Below are 20,488 nucleotides of genomic sequence, written 5' to 3' on the forward strand. Positions count from 1 at the left end.
TTATTTTGCCACAGTTTGTTGCTTGCAGTCTTCATTTTGCCCTTGTAATTCGTGCATGAGCGTGTGTGTGTGTATATGGATGGTGCTCTGGTATCACCACCTTTTTTTCCTGTCCTTTTGTTTCCCCACCTCTGAATGTAGTTGCCATTCTGTGACTTGAGGATGTGAATGAATCACAAGCTCCCTAAATGGATTAGGAGCCGACCACCAGTATTCATTTAAAGCAACTTCTCAGTCAGAAGATGAGGGCTTGAATGGGAATCAACAGCATGATTGTTTTTTAAGAATGTTCTCACTTCCTTATGCAAACCATGAGAGACATTTCTGCTAAAAGGGTATGACTAATGATAACAGGAAGCAACAGGGTTCCCTATAAGAACTCAAATCTTGTAACCAGTTCTTATACAGTACATTTCTCGAATCCATAAGGATGTAGGTGCAGTCTGGGAGGATAGTTTAAAGGCCAGTTTAGGGGATTGGAGTTGCTTGGGGTGGAGAGTTGTACAGCTCTGTTAGTGGTGAGGTTGGGCTGTTCCTGGGATCCCTGCTTGTTTTCCTGGGGACACGGATGGGCGTTAGACTTCTACCAAGAGAACTTTGTTATGTCTGGTTTAAGACAGGTTGGCCAGGCTACTTTCCTGCTGGCCAGCCCCAGGCAGCTGCCATCACCTCACAGGGAATGACTGTGGATCAAGGAGTGTAGCTGTTGACTCATCTTTGCTTCTCAGGGGTGGATTTTGCTATCTTTTCTTTCCATTTGGAATGTGTTTATTTTTCCCCTTACAGGCTAAAAGATTCCCTCCTGCCTTTTGTCTTTCCCGTTTTGTCTCTTTATCTATCCTGAAGACTTTAAAGTAGACATGGGGCTGGCAATGGGAGGATGGCTAGACCTTCTGCTGTGCTCAGTGGAAATGGATCTTGTTTGATGTTAGGTGGTCTACAGACAACTGATTTCCAACAGTTGCTGTTTGTCCGCCTGAGGAGCATGGAACAGTGAACGAGGAAATTCTTTATCTTTTTTTGGTGGTGGTGGTAGGGAAGCTACCTTTTTATGTATAGACTTCAAACATGTTGATGATGAATAACTGTGAATTCACAGCCTGGATGGTTGCTTAAAATAACTTCAGAGCAGTTTCTGTTGCATACAGAGATGGAGCACTGGCCTGGGGCCAGAAGCCTCGGTTGCCTTTCTGGGCTTTGCCAAAAGCTTTCTCCGTATTTGGGATCTTGGTGTCCCCCATTATATTAATTGTCTTCAAAAGGCCCTTGTTCAGCTCTAGAATGATAGTTTTCACATCAAATTTCTTCGTGCAGAGTTTTAATTAAATAATGTCATTTTCGCACATTTTCAAATGGAATTTATTAACCAAGAGTTAGGTCAAAATGTTATATATTCATTGTATTTGTTTATGTTTGTTTTGTGTTAGTTCTTGTCTGACCACAAGGAAGGACTCCTGACTAGATAAGTCATTTGGGCATTTAGGGATAATAGTGCCTGGTGGGACATAAGACAAAGTGGTAGGCGTTACTAACAGGTTTTTAAAAAATATTTATTTTGTTTTTGTTTGAAAGGCAGAGTTAAAGAACAGAGAGAGAGAGAGGTCTTCCATCTGCTGGTTCACTTCTCAAATGGCTGCAGTGGCTGGAGTGGAGCTGATCTAAAGCCAGAAGCCAAGAGCTTCTTCCTGGTCTCTCAAGGGATTACAGGGCCCAAGGACCTGAACCATCCTCCTCTGCTTTCCTAGGCCATAAGCAGGGAACTGAATTGGAAGTAGAGCAGCCGGGACACGAACTGTTACCCATATGGGATGCTGGTGTCACAGGCAGAGACTTAGCCAACTATTCATGGTGCTGGCCACCAACAGGTGCTCTTACTGGATGGCATACAGATGATCTTGGAGGATTTTGGAGATTTGTGAGTGGGAGAAGTACTGATACAAACAGGGAGCAGCAGGTGCACAGTGAGCAAGGTGAGCAAGACGATGGAGGTTCAGAATCAGAAGAGATGACAGCAGAGTGACCTGTAGATCTGGGGTTTAGCTTTGTCCAAGGGAGGTGGGTGATGAGGGAGACTAGAGAGAGTGACAGGGCTATTAAGGCAATGAGTGACCAAGTTTGACCTTGAAGAGGTTTCAAGTAGGGAACTGATACAACCAGAGACTAAACTGTCCCATATCCTTTAGTTCCATTTTTTTAAAATGGCAAAAATTACCTGCATTTGTTGCCTATAGGGCTTGAAACTGTCGTGGCAAGATGGCCTTGAGAGTAATAGAGCAATTGAGTTTAACCTTGGAAATCCTAGCAGCAACTATTCTGATTTCATTGTTCAAACACAATTTATGTAGCTTTAATAATTTTGAAAGACCACTTTGCATCTTTGTCTTTTAAGTATTTGGCAGCAGGGAGAAGAGAAAGCAACCCCCTCCCCCCCCCCCCCCCCCATCGCCTCATTCACTCCCTAGATGCCTACAAAAGATAGGTTGATTCAAGTAAACTTGAGGAGCTAGGAATTCAATGCAGTTCTCCCACATCGGTAGCCAGGGCTCATCTGCATGAACCACCACCTTCTGCCTTCTGGGGCCTGCATCAGCAGGAAACTGGAGTGGCAAGTGGAGTCAGGAGTCAACCTCAGTTACTCTGATAAGGGATGCAACAGCTTAAGCACTAGGGTGAACACCTACCCCTCAAAGACCATCTTCTAGGTGAGGGGTGTGGTGTGAGATTCCATACTACTTATAGGACTTGAGCGTCTCTCCAAATGCCAACCAGGATGAAGCTCTTTTTAATGACTTTAGAGCACTGTGAATATGGATCTTACTTAAAAATGTTGGCACATGGGTGCAGTTAGCGGACAGAATGAAGCTGACTTTGTTAAACTAATAGGGGGAAGTACTTGGAGTAATTCGTAGTGTACTGCTTTAGAAACCAGTATGAGAAAGTTCATGAATGGAAATGGTCTAATTATTCCCTGAAATGTACAAGATTGAGAGTTATGGGCCTAGAACACAAATCAATGAACCAAGCACACTGGCCGTGTCTGACTTCACTTTTGTATAATTTAAACTGTTGTGCCCTGGATGGCAATGCTGCCAGATTGCTTTTTTGTATGTTAGTCTTTACTTCCGTGCCTCAGTTTATGAACTGATATTTTGAGGTTTTGGGTTATGATCTTTGGCCATGAGTATTTTTATTACAATAACATGCCATGTTTGTCTCCCAGAGTTTGTGCAGTCACCTGATTATTTATTGAATTTTATCACTGTTTTATAAGTGGAAAACTAGGAAATTATAGACACTATTATAAAGTATAATTCTCAATGTAACCGAGGCAAAGCTGAAAACTATTAGACATGATAGCTTTAGTCAAATCTTTGACTTCAAGTTGCTCGATTTTACATAGTCATGAGGAATAAGAATTGAGTTAAAGGCTATGTATATTTGAAATATTGGAAATAAAGCTTTGGGGGTTAGGTTGAATGGCAAGTTGTGATTTGGGTTTTTATCTGCTATTTGTTCTTGGGATCAGAGTTTCCCTTTTTAACATTTAAGTCTAATCAGCTTCTGTATATTTTATGGAAGGCTTTTTTTATGCATATTTTCTGGAAGGCTTTTTTTTTTTTTTTTAACAAAAATAAAGGGCAGGAATTGGCTTTCTCTCTAGTGTAATTTAAGAGAATAGACCAGAGTCCATAACCTTTTCTGTTCATTTACTAGTTGACATTGGTCATCTTATGTGTATATGAGCAAACAAGAGGAAGCAAAGTAAGTAAAATGGCACTTGGCAAAGGATTCACCTCAAAGGAGTGTCATGATTCTATGGTTAACTTGCTCACATGGTGCCATGTTGGACTAATAAAAAGCCAGAAGATTCTAGTCTTCATGATTAAGCCTCAATAATGCTAGGGTGGAATATTTGGAGCCAAAGACAGTAAGGTGTAAGAATTAAGGTTTGTGTGTAGTTAACCTCCCAACACTCTGGGTCCCTGTATCAGGAGGGTAGGGTGGTGATCTGTCCACCCTGGAGGATCTGGTTGATATTTGAGGAGCTTCTCTTATTCTCTTTGTGGACTTTGCCCACGTCTAGGCAAAGGATTCCAGTTGGGCGCAAAATTCCAGTTTCTTTTAATACTTCTTGTCGTCAGAATCATGGGAGATAGTAATCAGAAGATGGGAAAAAAATTGGCTCTTGGATTTATAGTTCCTTCCTCAAATGGGGACACATAGATCAGCTTCTGTCAAAAAGGCACTTAACTATGAGGTCAGGAGTTCAAAAAGCTCAGACGGGGCCCAGTGCCATGGCCTAGCAGCTAAAGTCCTCACCTTGAATGTGCCCCGGGATCCCATATGGGCACCGGTTCTAATCCCGGCAGCTCCACTTCCCATCCAGCTCCCTGCTTGTGGCCTGGGAAAGCAGCAGAGCATAGCCCAAAGCCCTGAGACCCTGCACCCATGTGGGAGAACCATAAGAAGCTCCTGGCTCCTGACTTCGAATCAGATCGGCTCAGCACCAGCCGTTGCGGCCACTTTGGGAGTGAATCATCAGACAGAAGATCTTCCTCTCTGTCTCTCCTTCTATCTGTATATTTGACTTTCCAATAAAAATGGAATACATCTTTAAAAAAATTTCTTATTTTACTTGTAAGGAGGAAATATTGTATTCAAAGGTCTGTTGAAGAAAACAGTCTGGTGTGTCTGTGGTCAGTGTTGATGAGTTACACTGAGTGCTTACTAAGCCCCAGGCACTGTGCTCAGCATTTCTGTTTTCTCTGATTTAGTCACTGCTTATCTTGTTCTTGTAAAACAGCCATTGTTTGACCTGAGGCTCAGAGAGTTCATTGGCTCGCTCAGGGTGAGGAGGGAGATAAATGTGAGGGCCAGGTCAAATCCCATGGACACATTACTGAACCAAAGTTTCTAAAACTTGGGAAAGAGGGAATTGAGTCCTAGGGTCAGCAGAAATTATTTTAAAGATACTTTTAATCATATATAAACATAAAGCTTGTGAAGTTGTTTTCTTTTTTCTTTTTTTTTTTTAAAGATTTTATTCATTTTTATTGGAAAGCCAGATATACAGAGTGGAGGAGAAACAGAGAGGAAGATCTTCCGTCCGATGATTCACTCCCCAAGTGAGCTGCAACGGCCGGTACGCGCCGATCCGATGCCGGGAACCTGGAACCTCTTCCGGGTCTCCCACGCGGGTGCAGGGTCCCAAAGCTTTGGGCCGTCCTCGACTGCTTTCCCAGGCCACAAGCAGCGAGCTGGATGGGAAGTGGAGCTGCCGGGATTAGAACCAGCGCCCATATGGGATCCCATTGCGTTCAAGGCGAGGACTTTAGCTGCTAGGCCACGCTGCCGGGCCCAAGTTTTTTTTTTTTAAGAGTATACACCATTTATAGAATGTAAATCAATTTAGAAATTGAGTACACTTCCTATTACTAATTCAAATTAACAACATTAGTTTAACTGCATTAGCTAAATTGCTGCTTACAGCTAGAATATGATACTGATTATTAGGGCAGGTTCTTGGCAGTCAGCTGGTTTACCCTGCTGTGTGCGTGGTGATTACTCAATTTTCCCTCCATATCTGTAAGTGTGACTTCTGTGAAACTGCTTCATGCCCAGAAACTTGACTTACCTCTCCCTCAGTATGGAGATGTTATTTAGATCCCAGATCTGACTTCTTACCCTTTTCATTGACCCACAGTAATTCATTAACACGGGGCTTGCTACTCAGGCTCAGAGGTTATGACAGCCTTGAGGTTCAAGAATATTGTTATGTTGTTTTCACTTACCCAGACGTAAAAAACCGTTATAGTAAGATTCGCAAATTCTTTTAATGCACGTGACTTTTGATCTGACTCCTCCTACCCCTCAGTTCTCACTCTGGTTAAGACACTGGATTTTGCCTCTCTAGTGTGATACTGTGTTTAGGACTGCCTTGGTCCGAGACCACAGCTTACTACTCACAGAAGGGCCCTTCGTCTATTTCCAAGGGTCACAGCATCTGGCAACCTTGCACAATGAGAGTGTTTGGTATCAACCCACCAGAAGGCTGTGACCCCTTAGAAATGAAAGGGCTTGGGTCTCTGGTTTGTCAGAAACCAGAGGTAGATTTGTTCTTTAGAAGTATCTGTTGGGGCCTGGCGAGGTAGCCTAATGGCTAAAGTTCTTGGCTTGAATGCGTTGGGAGTTGGTTCATGTCCTGCCTGCCCCACTTCCCATCCAGCTCCCTGCTTGTGGCCTGGGAAAGCAGTGGTGGATGACCCAAAGGCTTGGGACCCTGCACCCACATGGGAGACCCAGAGGAAGCTCCTGGTTTCATATTGTCTCAGCTTCAAGTATTACAGCCTCTTGGGGAGTGAACCAGTGGATAGAATATCTTTGTCTTTCCTTCTTTCTGTAAATCTCACTTTCCAATAATAATAAATAAATATTAAAAAAAAAATGAAATATCTGTTGTAACCCACTGTGATTGCCTAGTGGCTAAAGTCCTCACCTTGCATGTACCAGAATCCCATATGGGTGCCAGTTGTGTCTGGGCTGCTCTACTTCCCTTCGGGTTCCTGCCTGTGGCCTTTGGCTCAGCTTGGGCTCTGGCCATTGTGGCCAGTTGGGGAGTGAACCAGCAGACAGCGGATCTTTCTGTTTCTTCTTCTCTCTGTGGATGTGACTTTCCAATAAAAACATTCTTTTTTTTAAAAGATTTATTTTTTTATTTTCATTACAAAGTCAGATACACAGAGAGGAAGATCTTCCATCTGATGATTCACTCCCCAAGTGAGTGCAACGGCCAGTGCTGTGCCAATCTGAAGCCAGGAGCCAGGAACCTCCTCCAGGTCTCCCATGTGGATGCAGGGTCCCAAGGCTTTGGGCTGTCCTCGACTGCCTTCCCAGGCCACAAGCAGGGAGCTGGATATCAAGCAGGGCTGCCAGGATTAGAACCGGCGCCCATATGGGATCCTGGTGCGTTCAAGGCGAGGACTTTAGCTGCTAGGCCACGCCACTGGGCCCAAGAAAAAAATCTTAAAAAGAATTATCTGTTGAATAGGGTTTCAGCATGTTCTGTAATTTCCTTCTTTGTTTATTTCTGTGTTAGATAAACCTACTCTTGTGTATTCATGGACGACAACACGGACTCAGTGTTTCATGAGTGAATGCTCTGACTCTTCGCTCACTATAATTTTAGCTTTTGGTGGGGGTGGGAGGGTTCCTTTGTGTCCATTAGCGACCTGAACTTGATCTTTGTCAGAAGCGCAAATGTGACTCCTCTAGAGTTGTCATTCATGATGTTGAGGGAGTGCAGAGTTAAGCTACAGCATTTATTCTTTCTCATTCTCCAGATAATATAGATGAATGCCTGCCTCTTGATTAGGTACGTGTAAGCCATTTTCCACCCCCTGTGTGCTTTTGTTAGTTTTTTTTCTTTAACTAGTTTGCAGTATTTGCTAGAGTTTTCTTTTGTGTCTGTGATTATATGTATGTTGTTTTCTACTAGAACACTATTTAGACATAATTCTTATGTATTATTGAAAAAGCAGACAAATTCGGTGTGGTTGGACTTTTACAGGCAACGAAGTGGGGCTGCTATTCTACCTGCATGTCATTTTCTCTGAAACATCTGTTAGATGACAGATTGCAGATTTTTTTAGCATGAGATTGAACAATTCTAGAAAGTTCTTTTTTTGTTTGTATACTATAGCTAAAATTTTGCAAATTGACATTTATGCTTGCAGATTAACGGACAGGCACAGATGTTTTGAAAAACTAATCTAAAAATTCAGCCAGTCATTGTAATTTGTTGCATTTAGAAGACTTTATGAGATAATAATATTGTAATCAGCGTATTATATTAATACACTGTTATTTTAATGTTATCTAGCATCTAATTTTTGCTATTAGTTGGAGTTGTGCTATGCTTTCTTTTTAAATATTTATTTATTTTTATTTGGAAGGCAAAATTATGGAGAAGGAGTGATAAAGATCTTCCGTCCCCTGGTCCCCTGGTTCACTCCCCAAGTGGCTGCAGTGGCTGGAGCTGAGCCAAATCTGAAGCCAGGAGTCAGGAGCTTTCTCTGTGCCTCCCACATGGGTGCAGGCTTTGGGCCATCTTTGACTGCTTTCCCAGGCCACAGGAAGGGAGCTGGAAGGGAAATGGAGCATCTGGGACATGAACCAGCACCTATATGGGAATCCGGTGTGTGCGCAAGGCAAGGACTTTAGCCACTAGGCTACTGCACCAGACCCAGATTAGAAGCCTTGTGGCTAGGACTCAAACTGGCTCCCATATGGGATGCCAGCATCGCAGGCAGTGGCTTTACCTGTAACACTACTATGCTGGCCCTCCAGTCTGCTGAATTTTAAGATCAACATTTATTGTTTGTGTGTGCTCTGCTTTGGTGAAAAGGCTACAAAATTAAATCCAATCCCTGGTGTCTATTTTGGTTTGTCCAAATTAAGTCCAAAATGCTGGAGCCCATCTGCCGGGTAAGTTGAAAGTTGTGGGATTGTCTATTGCCTCGATGTTCCCTGCCTTTCTTGCCTCTCCCTGTCAGCCTCACCTTTTTATGTTTCTGTAAAGTAAAGGAGTATTAAGTCCCCCACTGAAGCCAGGAGCTGTCTGTCCTTCCAGTTCAGCCCATCATCGCATCTTTCTGCCACAAGGTGTCACTATGGAGGCCAGTCGTCCTTAGGAAGAAAGTAATGGGGATGGATGCCTTCTGGGGTGCCCACCTGTGGTGCTGCAATGGAACGCCAAGCCCAGACTTGCTAGTGCCCAAGGTCAGAGGATATCAGTGCCCAGTCCACGCCTTTTCGGCACGCATGCCCTGTGTGCGATGTTAGAGTTTTCTCCTGGCTTTCCTGTTAGCGTGGGTTGGAAGAATCAGGACAACCCTCGGAGTTCCTTGCTTTGCTGGCAGGTAGAACTCTCTAGGCACATTCTATACCATCAGGACTGAGAGTGGATACTCCACAGCGGAAACCTGAAAAATGCACCCTAGAGGCAGGAATTCAGGGTAGCTGCAGTTAAGCTGCTGCTTGGGATACCTACACTGCATCATGGAGTGTCTGGGTTTGAACCTCTGCTTCACTCCTGATTCTAGCTTCCTGCTGATGTGTCCCTCGGTGGACAGAAGGTGATAATTTAAGTGCTTGGACACCTGTCTAGGCTCCTGACTTCGGACTGACTCAATTCAGACTGGTTTTTTTTGGGGGGGAGGGGGTTGGTGGGCATGAATTAGTGGTTGGAAGAGCTCTCTTTTTCTCAGACTTTCAAACAAATAACAAATCACTCTTTAAAAAAAATTCACCCTAAGTAGGCTGTGCTTTCATTTCGTCTCGGCACTTCCTAAGATTACCTTCTAAACCACCTGCACCGAAACCCCTGTCTGACCTCGTGGGGAGCCCTAGTTAGGATGCAGGACTTCCTCATGAGTTCCAGTCCCATGCGCAGTGCTATGGCATAACCCCATACAGTCTGTGCAGCCTTCCCCACTTGCTCCATTGTATGAACTTCACGGTGGCTCTTGAGTGCCTTGAGTCGCAGCCACCAGCCTCATCTCCCTCTTTTTTTTTTTAACTTCTGAAATGAATACTTATGTGTATATACATGTATTGCATATGCATGCATGTGTTCATTTAGTGGTAGGCAAGGTAAGCGCGGGTTAATGAACGGCAATAACGAAGGAGGTACACCTGATAGACCAGGCTGGCATGTCAGGAACAGGCTGAGAGTTTGATCTGCACTCAGATCTTTTTTAATTTGAAAAGCAGAGAGATGGAGAGAGGAAGAGAAAGTGAAGAATCTTGTACATGGGCTTATTTCCCATATGCCTAAATAGCTAGGACTGGGCCAGGCAGAAGCTGGGAGTTGAGAACTCCATCTGGGTTTACTAAATGGGTGGAAGGGACTCGCGTACTTGCCATCACCTGCTACCTCCGGGGTGTGCGTTAGCGGGAAGGCCAGTCACTCTGACATGGAGGTGGACATCCCAAGGCACATCTTAACCGCTGCACTCCTAATTGTTTTCTCTCTGAGGTCTCTAGGCCCTGCTTTGCAACCGTCCTCCTTCCTTCTTCATAGATCTCATAGGGCTTCCCTGCCAGAAGGCCCCAGGATCCTGTGCTTGTGGATTCCTACCCCTTCATGGCTTCCCCAGGAGGGCTGTCTGATATCTTCACTGGACCCAGGCTGAGCAGCAGATGACAGATGACTATCAGGGCAGAAAAAGTCAGATTGTCTTAGGTAAAAATAAAACAGTATTATAGTTTTCCTACCACGATTAAAAAATTTTTTTTGCGAGAGTATGAGGGCGTTTAAAGAAGTTTGTGGAAAAGCAGAGTTACAGTTATTTTGGTGTGAAAAATTTTTTGACATCCATGTGTGGTTTCTTCATAAAATGCATTTTCATGAACTTTTTTGCAGACTACTCCTATGCACGAATTTCAGTTTTCTTGCACTAAAATAAATTGACTGCTTATCTTTTAATTCTGTTGTCCCCAAACTGTTGGGAGTATGTTGGTGTGGCTGAGGGATGTGGTTCTGGTGGAACAGACCTGCTGGAGGATCTGCTGTCAGGTACTGTGACCTAACTGAGGAGTAGAAATGAGCTCTGCCTGGCACCTGTGATGGAGATACCAAGACAGGAAGAGATGTGATTGAGCCACAGGAAGAAGATACAGTTAGAGCCGATGAAGGACAGAATAGTAGGGAAAGAGGCTGAACATTTCCATAGTCGGTGATGTCCTGCAGGACCCCTTTGTCAATTACAATTGCATCTTTTTTTTTTTTTTCTGACAAGAAGTAATACCAGAGACTTACTAATATTTACAAGTATTCACAGAGATAATTTAGAATTGAAAGTCAGTCTGGGCCAGGGGTTATTTATTCAAATAAAGGGGCCAGCATTGTGGCATAGCTAGCTAAGCCTTGGCCTACAGTGATGGCATCCTATATGGGCACTGCTTTAAGCCCCGGTGGCTCCACTTCCAATCCAGCTGCCTGCTGATGTACCTGAGAAAGCAACAGAGAATGGCCCAAGTCTTTGGGTCCTGCACCCATATGGGAGATCCAGAAGAAGCTCCTGGCTCTTGGCTACTGGCTTTGGCTTGTCCCAGCTCTGGCCATTGCAGCCATTTGGGGAGTGAACCAGAGGATGGAAGATGTCTCTGTTTCCCTGTCTCTCTCTAACTCTGCCTTTCAAATGGATAAAATAAATCTTTTAAAAAATTACTAATGAAGGAAAAATAAAACATTTGGAATTATTTTTGTTTAATTTATTCATTTTATTACAGCCGGATATACACAGAGGAGGAGAGACAGAGAGGAAGATCCTCCGTCCGATGACTCACTCCCCAAGTGAGCCGCAATGGGCCGATGCGCGCTGATCCGAAGCTGGGAACCAGGAACCTCTTCCAGGTCTCCCACGTGGGTGCAGTGTCCCAGTGCATTGGCCGTGCTCAACTGCTTTCCCAGGCCACAAGCAGGGAGCTGGACGGGAAGTGGAGCTGCTGGGATTAGAACCGGTGCCCACATGGGATCCCGGGGCGTTCAAGGCAAGGACTTTAGCCGCCAGGCCACGCCGCCGGGCCCAACATTTGGAATTATTAATCACTGTTGTGGGAGGGCCTCATTTGGATTGCCCAGATCAGAATGGAGTTGAAAGGGACAATTTTCAAAAATAGTATGCCAAAATTCACAGTAAGCAAGCAGAAGACATTGTTGGCTAGAGTAAGCGTAAGCCCGTAGCATTAACTCTGTAAGAAAATTAAATTTTTTTTTTTTTTTAAGATTTATTTTATTTCCATTACAAAGTCAGATATACTGAGAGGAGGAGACAGAGAGGAAGTGGAGCCGCCGGGATAAGAACCAGCGGCCATATGGGATCAAGGCGAGGACCTTAGCCACCAGGCCACGCTGCCGAGCCCAAGAAAATTAAATTTTGAAATTATTCTAGAGAAAGTTAGATCTTTGATCTTTTTGGCTGTTTTCTCTTTCAGAGACTTCCAAGTGACCCGTTAAGTATGGAAATATCTATAGACCAGTGCCACTCAATCCTTACACTAAGGTGACTATTTCAGGGTTAACTACTCTTGATCCCTTCCAGAAAAAGTTTAGATATCATAGAAGCAATGAGCCCTGCACAAATGGCTACACTTTTTTTTTTTTTTTTTAGCTAGCATCATGTGAATTTGATGAAAGCTGCAGAGTGTGTCAGACAGAAACATGATCATGGTCAGCATCCAGGCTGTTTTTCTCAGAGCACAGTTGTGTGTTAAAACAGTTTGACCTCACAGAAATAGAGTAGAATATGCTAAGAAAATGGGTAAGATGCAAGACTGATGTCAGTCCAATAGGGTGGTGCTAGTAGGAGCGGCAGTAAGATCCAGAGAGTGTTTGGACTTATACTTGATAGGATTTAGTAAAGGTCTTGAAGTAGGAGATGAAGGAGAATGAATTCCTACTTAAGATGTTTTGGGTGGGTGGAAGTAGATTTAAATACTCGGGGCCTGCACAAAAAGGAGAGGGAGTCAGACCGAATGGAAGGTAATAGGGAGTGGAGGAAACTATGGCAAGCTGACGGGTTCATGCTATTTCTGGAAGGGACAGCTTGGCTGCTGCTTGGCTCCAAGTGACTGTTGCCTCTCACCTGAGATCTGCTTCTGACCACACCTTCCTCGGGTAGGCTTTTATAGAATGGAATGTAGTCTGTAACACCATTTTTTTGTTTTAAAGCTAGAGGTGTTGATTAGAAAAAAAAGGTATTTTAAGTTGGCTAAATTTTGGGAAATACTGATGATCTCAGCTCACATGGTCTATCAGCAAGGCTCAGGTGATGGGCTGAGGCTCAGACCTGTGGAAATAAACATAACCTCATTTAGAGCAGATAGCAGGAAGTGCTTCAGTCTTAAAATAGACCGTTCCAGACCATGATAGTCTGAGACATTTGAGGTAGGCAGAAATGAAGGCCCTCCCCAACTTTTCTCCCCCGAGCTTACAGTTCAAGAGTCCTTAAACCTTTTAAGACAGTGAGTGGATGAGTTATATTTTATTTATGAATTCATATGCAATTAGGGAAAGCCTTCTTATAGAGTCATAAAACCATCTCTTATACTGTTTTGCTTAAGCCTTAAATGGAACTTCTTCTCACACTCTTGAGTTGGATGGAGATGCTTTTAAAGTGAAAGGTGTTTGACTAATTTCTTTGGTGTCAGCAACATTTACATGTTTATGTGCACAGTTTGGTTAAATCCATGATTTAGCTTTCTTAAGATCGTACATCCAAGTGCATAAGAAGAGTTTTACAAAAACAGCCCAGCGACTGAACTTGTCCTTTTTAACAGTGTTTAAAACAATAATGGCTTAACTGCTGCCTTCTTTTCTAGAACATACATCGTTAGGTAAGTGTGAAAGCTTAAGTAGAATGGTATTTTAAAGTCACTAATGGAACACAGAAAGTGTTGCTGTATTTACTAAGTGCTGAATAAAATTGATCTTTTTGATTTTTCTCAAAGACTCATGATCTAGAATTAAAATTAAAAAAAAAATCAGGGCAGATGAGAAATTAGGAGACAACAACCAGAAATAGCCTGAGTGTCAAAACAAGTACCTTAAAATACATCATGGAAGTTAAACACAGCTGGAGAGGGGGAGGGGGAAAGACTAGGAATGACTCAGCAGAGAAAGTTGGAGTCAGGAGCCTGGGGGAGACATGAATGTGTGGGAACCTGCTTTGGGCTGAACTTTGTCAACCAAGTTGTAGCCTCTTTTGTGCCACCAGCATCACTCTATGGCCTGCAACCTTAAGAGTGAAATGGCCCCGGAAGCTATCCTGCTTTTTTATGCTTGGTAGAAGATACTCATTTACAAATAATTTGTTATACCTGGGTTGCTAATTCAAATTTATTGTTAAGGTGTGAATGTATATGTGGAGGTCTTCAACAAGTTTGTGGAATGAGTATTATTACAAAAAAAAAAAAAACTATAGATGGAGTCGAAAGTTTTTTTTCATACAAATAAACATCTTTTCATTCTATTTTCTGTGAATTTGCGAAATATCCCTTTTACAGAGATTAAAAATCATTCCCGTATTATTTCCATGGTCTCTGAATTCCCTATTCAACTTGCGAAGTTCTATGCACGTGTCTATAGCATCTCTTGTCTGATGTGATGTCGGTGGTGGACATGTTCACTTGCGTCCTCTGCTGCTTAACGCAGACTGCCAAGGGCTGGCTCGTATTCCCTTTGACGTTCTGACCTGTTTACTGATGCTTGAAAAATATGTTCAGATTATGTTCATTTCTTGGAGGGACAAACTCCAAACAGTCATTACTTTGATCTCTATTTCTGTAGTGAAGGTCAATTCAGATTCTTTAAAAAAAAAAAAAGTAGTGAAAAGCTTCTATTGAGAGGCAAGAAGCAGAAAGAGAAGGAAGGAGAGAGTATGAGGAAAGAGAGAGGCAGAAAGCTATGTAGGTATGTAGGTAGAGAGGTAGGTAGTTATACCCTCCACTGATGCATGCATGCCTGCTATGGGAATTTAACTGGTTCTTCCAGGTATCAGGAAATCCAGTAACCTGAGCTATCACTGCTGCCTCCCAGAGTCTGTACTAGCAAGGAGCTGAACCACTAGCAGAACCGGGATTCAAACCCAGGTGTTTTGATCTAGGACATAGGCACCCCCACCAGGTGCCTGATCTCTAAGCCATATGCCTGAAGCAGTGTGTAGTTGCTGTAACCGTCTTTTCTGCAAACTCTGCTAAATCAGAAATGAAGACAGTTCTGTCTGTTCCGGGGAGTAATCCTCCCAGACACAGCATCTGTGTCTGCCTCGATCACTGTTTCCTCCCTCCAACATCCAACACTGGGAATTCAGCTGATGCTTAAAAAATATGAATAGATCTAAATGTGCAGTGAAATGTTTGCCAGGTCCTTTGAAGGGAAAAGTGTTCTTTTACCAAATACATTCAGGAAAGTTATGTTCTATACTTGATTTTGGGATAGGCGTACTACTCGTATATATGAGTGTCTGAAAGTCTCCGAGACATCTTGATGTGCAATTAAAACCCAGTTAGTCTTGTTGCCAAACCTTGCCAAACTGTTCAGGGAATGCTGGCCTAAAACAGAGCTGGAGTAGTTCAATATTGAAAGTTAATCTTTTTGAACATTTAGTTGAAAAGCAGAGAGAGGGAGAGAAAGAGGAGAGAAAGAGAGAGAGGGGATTGACTGGTAGACAGATCTTCCATCTACTAATTCCCTAATTCACTCCCAAAGTACCCACAACAGCTAGGGCTGGGCCAGGTCGAAACCAGATGCTAGGGAGCTCAATCTGAATCTCCCACAGAGTGATGGGGAGCTCATTGCCTGAGCAATCACGACTGCCTTCCAGGGTGCGTTTGTTAGCAGGTAGCTGGAAGGGAGAGCAAAGCCAGGACTGGAACTCAGGCACTGTAGTGTGGGTTGTGTTGTTCTAAATGAATCCCCAATTTCTGCACCAGATGCTCACCCCAGTAATTGGGTTTTAAGAAAACAAAACCAGAAACTGCCAAGTCTCTGTAGGGATTTATCCAGAGCTGGAACAGTGTCACTCTGTATTGACTAGACTAGCAGGTCACAAGGCTGTTTCAGAATAAAGATGAGAAATAGAATCCATTTTTTTAATGGAAAGAGAGGAACATGTAAAGGCAAGAGAGAAATTTAAGCAGGTAAATTTTGAGATCAGGGCCCATTCAAAGTCATATTTTATGGAAATGTGGTATTTATATCACATGGAAAAGGGGGATAATATTAAGAAGAAAACATTGGTGACAGGTGTCATGGCATAGCATGCTAAGTTGCCTTTTGGAAACCCTCCATCCCATTCCTGCCTCTGCTTCCGATCCAACTTGCTGGAGGCAGCAAGTGATGGCTCAAGTACTTTGGTCTCTACGATGTATGTGAGAGGTCTCGATGCAATTCCTAGCTCCAGCCTTTGAGCTGGCCTAATCCTGGCTGTGGAGGGCATTTAGGGGGTAAACCAGTCGGTGGCAGATTTGTCTCTCTGTATCTCTGTTGATCTTCCTTTCAAATAAAAATAGACTTAAAAAAAAACCCATAAAAGATTGAGGAAAAAGGCAAGGATAAGGCATAGAGTGCTAGGCTGACTGTGTGTAAAATGATACATTTGCACATGCATACTTACTAGGGGTCTTCAAAAAGCTCATGTGAAACCCATTTACAAATGGGTTTTAAAATTTCATTGCACCAAAATAAACTTACTTTTTAATTTCATTTTTTCCATGAGTTCTTTGAAGTACCCTTGTTAAGGAACTGGAAGTAACAGCGGCTATTTGTTACAGAAGTTGGCTGTAAGCTGTAGGATTACCAGTGCTTTTATTTTTTTCTTAATGTGTATCTGTATTTTCCAGGTTTTCTACAATCATCTATTAGTTGTTTTGATTAAGGAAGTTATTTGGTCAATTATGAAGATTTTATAGATTAGAAAAGCCTATTCTACTCTGCTCATTTCAAGTTTTAAATTACAAAATTGTACCCCAGAATTTTTTTTATCGCTTTGATGTTTAAATGTATCCTTCTAAATACTTCTGGGGACAGAAAAAGCTCAAAAGAAAGCAGCAAGCTAGTTTTTGGTGACAATAAGAATATTATACAAGAAATCTTGGAAATGCAGCCATGTGTATAATTTTATAAACATTTGTTAGAAAATGGGATTGAAGATGAATGAACATCCATTGCAGAAAGGCAAAAAAAATAACAAGCACAAAGGAAGTAGAAATGATCATTAAGGATAAAGAGATACCAATGAGATGGAAAACATAACATAGTGGAATATAACAGTAAAACTCAAAGCTGTATTGTGGCAACGCTAAGAAAATAGACAAATATTTGCCATATCACCAGCAAGAGAAAAAGGAAAATACAAACAACACTGGAATGAGATGGAGATGTTCCTAAACTTTTTTTTTTTAAATGGAGCATTTATTTACCTGAAAGGCAGAGTTACAGAAATAGAGGGTGAATTTCCAAATGGCTACAATGGCTGGGGTTGGGTCGGGCTGAAACCAAGAGGCTGGACCTCCATCTGAGTCTGCCATGTTGGGTACAGGGGCCCAGGCAGTTGGGTCATCCTCTGCTGCTTTCCCAGGCACATTAGCTGGGAGCTGGATTGGGAATGGAACAGTTGGGATTCTACTGGTTATGGAATGCTTGTGTTGTAGGCAGTAGCTTTACTTACTATGTCCAGAGATGAACCCTAGATGGAATCTGAAGAAACCATTTAATAATCGACACAAAATTTAGTAAGCCCAAACAGATCTGTAATCATGGTAAAAAAAAAAATGCAAAGGTAACAACCAAACCCATTCATGTTCTGTCAGACATGTCAAAACAGAGAGGACATGTATGTACTAATTGTTCAGTGCTTGGGAAGATGCCCTCATATCTTGCCAGAGACTTCAGAAGTGTCGAGATACCAAGGGAGAAGACAGGGATGGAAAGTTGGATTTTTATTATTCCTTCTCAGAAGACAAGTCTGTGTGTTGTCCTCACCAGGACATAGATTTCTAGATTCCAAGCATAGCAAAAGCAACAAATTCATTTGCCTGTTGGAACTATAGTGAAAAAACAAAGAAAAAATCAGTTTATGGCAGTTTAGGGAAGTTTAATCAAATGACTCCTGACTCCAGCTTTCTGCCACTGTGGATGCTGGGGGTCAGCATGGAGTGTTCAAGTAACTGGGTTCTTGATCCCTGCCTGGGAAACCTCAGTTGGGTTCCCGTCTTCTGACTGCAGCCTGAGTTAGCCTCAGTCATGGCCAGCATTTGGGGAAATGAACAAGCAGATGGGTAGGTTCCCTCTCATTCTCTCTCACATTAGTATATGTGTGAAGCTATATATATATATATAACATTTTAAATGAAACCAAACATTATTGGCTCTATTTATTTACTTATTTGAGACGTAGAGATCTCTCTTCTGGTAATTCAGTCCTTGAATGCCTGCAGTGTCTGGGGCTGGAACAGAATCCTTGGAGACGAGAACCCACTCACTTGATCCGTCTCCAGTGCCTCCAAGGATCTGCGTTGGCAGGAGTTTGGAGTCAAGAGCTAAAACCAGGAACTGAGCTCAGGTGTTCCAGTGTGAGATGAGGGTACTTTAGTAGTTCAGGTAAATGAAAACTTAGGGGATGAAAATAAAAGGGAAAAAATGAAAACCTCTTGGAATCCCACCGCTGGTCCCATTCTGCTGGTAACATTGAATGTTTTCTGAGAGTGACTGTGTCGTGTATCTGTGTATGTATTTTCCCAAAACTGTGAATAAATCACAAATATGTTTGTACCCTGTTTTCCGCTGCATTACCGAGATGCATGAATGGCTTTGCATCTTGTTAGGCATTCATGAAGCCATCACATTTTTTCTCTCTCATCATTTATGTAACTGAATTCTTTTAGTTAGAACTGTTGATTCCACTTTTTTAATAGAATGAATTATTCATGAAAAAATTTACAATACAAAGTGATTTATTATATATTTCCAAAGAAAATAAAATTAAACTGTGATTTCAAAGTTGTTTAGTCAGAATAAGTACATGGTTCTTTTTTCAGGTCTTTTTAGGGAAAGGGAAAGATTTCCTGGTAAATATTTCTTCAAGGTATATCTAAGGACTCTTTAGGATAGATGTTGCAGAAACCCCAACAGAATTGAATGTAGCACAAAGGGAATCTATGGATAAATGTTTGCATTTTCTGTTGCCCAAGGAAAAATCAGTGGAAAAACATCAGTGACATACTAAGAAGTATCTGCTTGTTCATGACTGTGTGGTTCTCAGCTAGGCTCATGCCTCTGTGCATACCAGCTGGTTGACTGGAAGAGTTTGCTAATCTTGCTGGACTTGCTCACATGTCTTAGGATTTGTTGGTTATTGGCTGAAATGACTTAGATTGATGTTCAATTTTCCTTTTTATTTTTTTTGTCTGTTTTCCATTGGGATAGGATGGTCATGTTCTAAATGACTACAAAGGAGGAAAATGAGTAATAGAATAAATGCAAGTGCACTCCAGACCTCTGCTTTCTGCACATTTTGTGTCACTTTGTTGGCCAGAGTTGGTCATATGACTCAACCTGTGTTGGGAGAGCACTGCCATTAAAGCAGTCCACGTGCCTGGGATTAGGCGACCTGGGATTAGTGTGACTGCTGGATCCAGAGAATCCACTTGGTTTCAGAATTTAGCTCTGCTTTCCTTTGCCCCAGATTCATTCTTAAGGGGAGCCTGTCCCACATGGTAGTTCTCAGAGCTGCATCTTCAAAGCAAGTAATTCTTGATGCAATGGAGTTTAGTATTTTATTATTTTTAATTTTTTATAAAATTAGTAGGTTTCATATTGTTCACAATACAGACTTAGAAGCATGGGAGTTCTTCCCCTACCTCTTTCCTTATCTTCCCCTCTTATTTTTTCCCCCAAATTATTATGTTAGCATATTCATTCATTTCACTGTAACAAGCTTAACTTTCCCCTATGTAGAGGTATCATGACATAGGATGGAGAAGAGAAAGAAAGACAAAAATTAAAATAACATAAAAATAAATAAAAATATAAATCTTACTGTTATTCAGGAGTATAGATAGATGCATGCTGTGGATAGCAGTTAATTCCCAGTATGCTAATCTCACATTATAGACAGATTATATTTTTTGTGTTCTATGTGTTAATTGTCACAGATCAGAAAGAACAGTGCATCTTTTTTTTTTTTTTTTGGATGGGGGAACTGGCTTATTTCACTAAGCATAACAGTTTCCAGCTGGGTCCATTCTGTTGCAAATGATAATATTTCATTCTTATGGCTGTATAGTATATATGTACCATATTTTCTTTATGCAATCATCTTTTGATGGCCATCTGGGTTGGTTCCATATCTTTCAGTTGTGAATTGTGCTGATGTAAACATGGGATTACAGGTAACCCTTTCATATGTAGATTTCATTTCTTTTGGATATATTCCCAGGAGTGGGATGGCTAGATTGTATGGTAGATCTATTCAGATATCTGAGCAATCTCCATACTGTATCCCATAAGGAGTTTATTTTTCTTAGTGGCTCCAGCTAAAGTCATGGTGTGGAATTAAGTCACGTGCCAGCCCTAAACCAGCTACTGTATCTGGAGAATGGAGTGTGATGCCTGGAGGCATATTCTTGCTAACTGGCAGTATCCAGGATGGAGCCACAGGAATGACACTTCATTAAAGCTTTGGAATTGCTAGGAAAGACTTGGGAGCAATTTCTCTAAGGAAAATAGAGATAATATTACCAGAAAGTGTGTGTGTGAGTATGTGTCAGGGGCATGGATGATTGAGTGGGAGGAAGGATTAATGATAGGCAAATAAAAATAAAAGGTGCTCTGTACTTTGATGTTAATGTGTTTACATCATTGAGACGCTGTAAGTGAAAACTAATTTTTGACTATTCTGTGCTAGATACCATCCTATATGTTTTA

The 20,488-nt window shown here is 42.1% G+C and overlaps 1 protein-coding gene across 11 annotated transcripts in view; it reads left to right on the forward strand.

Moving 5' to 3' along the window:
- Window positions 1–20,488, forward strand: part of ERC2 (ELKS/RAB6-interacting/CAST family member 2) — an 899,314-nt gene that overhangs the window by 49,398 nt on the left and 829,428 nt on the right. Inside the window, exon 1 of one of the 11 annotated variants that reach the window (XM_058678725.1) lies at window positions 3,811–3,947. The exons of the other annotated variants lie outside the window; for them this stretch is intronic. The gene's annotated coding sequence lies outside the window, so the exon portion shown is untranslated. Of the gene's footprint in view, window positions 1–3,810; window positions 3,948–20,488 lie in introns of those variants that run through there. 11 annotated transcript variants of the gene reach the window in all.

The sequence above is a fragment of the Ochotona princeps genome, chromosome 21 (genome assembly GCF_030435755.1).
Source record: "Ochotona princeps isolate mOchPri1 chromosome 21, mOchPri1.hap1, whole genome shotgun sequence".
Taxonomy (NCBI): Eukaryota; Metazoa; Chordata; class Mammalia; order Lagomorpha; family Ochotonidae; genus Ochotona; species Ochotona princeps.